Source organism: Acanthopagrus latus, chromosome 11 (assembly GCF_904848185.1).
Source record: "Acanthopagrus latus isolate v.2019 chromosome 11, fAcaLat1.1, whole genome shotgun sequence".
Classification (NCBI taxonomy): Eukaryota; Metazoa; Chordata; class Actinopteri; order Spariformes; family Sparidae; genus Acanthopagrus; species Acanthopagrus latus.
The window spans coordinates 20,897,543-20,902,685 of NC_051049.1; positions in this window are offsets into that span (position 1 = coordinate 20,897,543).

A 5,143-nucleotide genomic window follows, 5' to 3' on the forward strand; every position below is an offset into this window, starting at 1 on the left:
AACATCTGTCCAAATATTTGGAGAGTTCACTACAGTAACCTCTGTTAAATAAAAAAAAACATGGGGTTATGACCTGTACACCAGCTTTATACCTTTGCAAAAACACCTCCAAACACATCCCAAGGCGTCTACTTTTGAGTGGTTTGATGTTGGTAAATTCCAATAATCTCTGACATATTGCCTGCAAAGGTGCACTTGATTTCTAATTATTTAAAACTGGGGAGCAAGTGAACTGTGACACGCTAACACATATTTCTCTGAGGATATACATGTGTCTGTGTTTCCACAGTACCGCACCTGGCACGGCTTGCATACCCTCTAGCAGGTAACACCTCACTTTCACACAGTAGCGTGCCTGAGATTTATCAAAACCCTTTGGATTCCTCCCTCTAGGCATTTTTTTTCTGAGGACAAGAGGTTTTCCTGCAGGGCCCAAACATGTCAGCCAGACTGGTTGCTGTGGACCGAGACCTAGATCCATTAATTTTACACATAACATGTCTAAGATCACAGGGAAAAAAACCTGGTTACTATGAATTAGCATGTACATTTTAAAAGATTTAACAGAAAATTACTTACTCTGAAATGTTAAATTCAAGGTTAATACCATTGCTATGTTTGTGAACTTTGATAGTAACAATCAACACTAAAAGAAGTATTGATTCTAAAGTTGCATTACAAGTAAGAATTTAGGGAAAATGATGTTTAATGCTGCCAGAATATTTTTTTTTTTTTTAACGATTATTTTTCTGAAGTGTTTGCAGTGCAAGAGTGGTAGCCAACCAGCCAAAACATCCTATTTGGACCCCTACTCAGGGATGCATCTGAGCCTCAGCCGTACTTATACAGTAACAGTAACAGACTCTGTTGCTCTCACTGCAGGTCCCTGAATGCCACATGTTGAACACAGGCCACTATTAGAGTCCTTGCAAGGGTTAAGATAAGACACACTTAGATATGACTCATCTTTAAGGTCAGAATAAACAATTAACCATTAGCAAGTGATGAGGCTTGTTTTGCCTCCATTTCTAACATATTCATCCCCAATGAGTGGACTTCTTCCAAGAAGCTGGTTATCTTTGTGAGTAAAATAAGAAAAACGCAGTTGCGCACTTCAAACTTGTGGGCGTTTTTCAGTTTTCCCTGACGAAGTTACCCAGTTACCTCTGTGAACTTGGAACAAGCCCCAGCGCATGATCTGACTCATCATCTATGTTTACCTCAGTGTTTACCCCAACAGCGACCACCTGATCCCACCCCGATTTCTGACGTTGTAATCCCGTCTCTTTGTTTACACTGCTCCGCTAATTGGAGAACTTTTTTTTGTGATTTTTGTGTTTGGACTCTTGGAAAGCCCAGCTACCACGCTCTAGTTCACCCAAATAAAAAACAATTGCTCTGCGGTGATGTCATGACATGACAGTGGAGGCACACATGGCCCCTGTGACCAAATATGGAGAGTGGAAGTTGGCGCGATGACATAACTAGAAACTGCGCTGGTGAACGTATATTAAGTCATCTTGTTTAGACATTTGTAAGATCCTTGTGACTCATTCTTTTTAATGATGAAGTGATGGTGTAAATGTTATCATTTGACTCATTTGCAGCAGATGAGGGAGAGAAAAAAAAACATCTTGATGCATCCTGAGAAAACAAACAGCTCCTCTTCATGTGAGGGTAGTGAGTAGGCGTAAGGACACCATACATCAACACAGAATACTATTATCACTAAAACAAAGGTGGAGTGAGCAAACCATGACAGATGAGTGGAGGGGGGATGCGAGATAAGTGTCAGGAGTATGGGGATGAGAAAGAGTGACAAAGCTGGAAATTACTGTGTACATATAACCCCCACACAGAGGGTGGAAGTAACGCTGTACATATTCTTCATCGCTGTACTTCAGTAGATTTTTCAGGCACCTGATCTTCACTTGAGTACCTATTTTCTTACTTTTACTCCCTGCATTTTAACACAAACATCTTTATTTTCATTGTTTTAGTTTTAATACATTTGAGAGGAGTTATCAGTTGTTGTTTTTTTTTGTATTAAATGTAAGACAGAAACATTCACGTTCAGGTAGCTTTGCACAGAAAGGGCCAGTAGAAATGTCCTTCACGGACAAGTACAAGTACTTTCATGCTTTGAGTACCTTTCAGAGCCTGTATTTTCTTACTTTTACTTGTGTAAAAAATTTGAATCAGTTTTTCAACTTTGACCAGAGTCCAGCATCTGAGTAAATAATGTGATTACTTCTGCCGTCTCTGCCCCCGCATCACGGTACAACCCTCTGGTGTTTCTTCACGCTCCACTGATTTTAATAATTGTTTGAATGAATGGGAAATAGATTAATGGACTAATGCTGGGATGGGTGGATGGATGAAAATGTCTAAATCTTTTGAATGCGTGTCGTACTGTAGGTGACAGGTCAACATTGCGTTTGTTCAGTGTTCAATGAATCACACTTCTTAAAACACCATAAATGCATTGTGTGATTCTTACGACAAGTGCTGACAAAAACCGACATGGCTGACTCAGATTAAGAGGTTTGCACAGCAGTGTTGTATAGGACGCTGTACATCTTGGTATCCAGGCGTGACAGTCGAGAGTAAGAAAATAGTTTTACCGCCTGGAGCAAACATCTGCCTTAACTTTTCTCACGTTCGTGCCATCTGTCTTTTGTCTCACTATGAATCAATAAGCCAGCGAGGTACAGTTCAAACTGGTTCAAACAGGGTCTGAATACCTACCAGGCATGTGTCGCAATGGATAACTGAAACTGAAACTCTGGAAGTTAGAGAGTTGTGACGCAAAGGTAAAGTCCATTAAACCAACTATGAAAGTACATGAAAAAATATGAAAGGAAACATGTTTGATTTATTAGATATTCCCTCTTCAAGAACCTCTGAGGAATTTCCAAAGGCATTCCCTTATACAAAAGTTTATTTACATGGTATATTGTGATTGTGAGGATAGCATCAAAAACCATTATCAAGTCCGTAAGAGTATAACCTTGGCCATAGGGTTTTGAAGGGGGGAAGACAAGGTCACTTGTTTTGAATTCCTTTAATGATAACATAAAAAACTATGGATGTGTGATTATTTTGAAAAAAAATTCATACAAAAAAACTTAAGAGCCTCCAAACCATCAACCTCTGTAAACTGCCAAAGATTTAACATATTCATTTAAATTGTTTAATCACTTTTTCAGTTTTGTTTATCAACCCAAATCATGGGGGAATATTTTAAAGATTTCTCTTTACTGGTAGATATGTATCTTAGGGGAAGAACATCAAATCACTTTTGATTTATTTGATTCAATCAAAAAAAAGCGTTAAAAATGCCCTTTTGTGCAGTACGTGTATAACTGTGAAATGTAAACCCTGCCTTGAGTCTTTGAGAAATAATTCCCAGAAAAACTCTGACATGACTGAACGTCTGCTAATCCTCATCATCATCAATATCATCACTATTCTGACTTTATTCAAATGCTGCAGGAAATGTTACAGCTCATAATGATATTATAACCACATAGGTGGACATGTAATGGTTCTCCTCGACCCTGTAATTTATTAACAAGTTTAAGGAGATGTACACAGTATAACCATGTGGATAATATCAGGCTTCTACAGTATAATGACACCAACATTTTTATAAGTTGCATTTCACTATGTTGTGATTCTGTATAGTTGCTACCTTGGCCAGGTCTCTCTTGTAAAATAGATCTTGTACTTAATGGGACTTTCTGATAAAATAAGGGTGGAAGTGAGAGTTGGGTTTTTTTTGGCACCTTATTGGAATATAACTGGAATCTGTCAGAGGGTGGTCTGCTTGGTCATCGCTGGACTTCCCAGGAGTGCATAACAGAAGTTTCCCCCAAAAACCCTCCTGAGCTGGATGCCTTCCTCCCTTAAGTGACACATGCACACATGCTGATTCTGTGTGCTGCACAACAGGAGACACACGTTCACACAGATGTCTAGTAGTTAGATATCTTTACTGTGTGTTGGCGCCATCTGCTGACCATCTTTGACTGAGAGTAGTCAGTCAAAACCAGACGTGAACCCTGGGGACAAACAACTGATAAATCAATGGATTCAATCCACAACAAAGTTTAAATGTTAAAATTAAATTACCAAGTTACAAGAGTTTCCATTAGATACAATTCCTTTTTATGGAATTATTTTTAAAGATTACACACTCAGGATGAATCTTTGTTGAACTAACTTAGCAGGGCTAAATTGTTTCTCTTTTGGGCTGTCATGTTTTGATACAAGATGTAATCTGAATTTTCAGTTGTACACATTATATGTGGAGAGCCAAGAGTGGAGACTGGAGAGCTGAAGTCAGTGGCCAGTCTTTCTGCCAAGCTGCTCCTGCACCAGGAAAGATAACTTTAACCAAAGAAATCTTCATTTGTAATCTACATGCACAGAGCTGTTTCCATGACAACTGAGCAAAATCTAAAATGTGGTAGTGGGAACAAAACACACAGCCACCCACTAATTCTGTCAAAATGATAGACAAACAAAAGAAAATCGGACCCAAAACCAAAGGTGAAGTGTGAGTCACTGAACAAAATTTATGGAAACTGGCCAAAAGAAAAAATCTCAGACACACTCAACTCAGATTTTCACATAAACCGAAAACACTACCAAATAATGGCGTTGACTCCCTGAAGACATACAACCAACTGAGCAGATGAACTGCAGCCCCCTTATAAAGTTGCAGACCTTTGAACTCTGTTCACACCAAGACTTTGGGGAATCTCTGATCTCTGTCCATAACATTTGCAACTCAATTTATTTATTTATTACAATAAGGCATTTCAATAATGGTATACAACGGACACAATAGGGCATGTGCTGAGTAGGAGAAAACATAGAGACAACATTTAAGAAGATATAATTATATAGAGTGAAATAAGACAGTGGATTTGTAGTTCTCCAGTCCAGAGATTTAGTAATTGTTAATACCGAATTGATATGCAAGACCAGGAAGGATTGAAAAACTGTGCCATGATGAAGGAAAACAGTTGTTTTTTTTCTCTGAAGTATGTTTTCTGGCTGAGGTTTAAATGTAAGAAATACAACTCCCATGATGCTCTAGTGTCACCAACAAACTCAAATCGCGCACAGTCTGCGC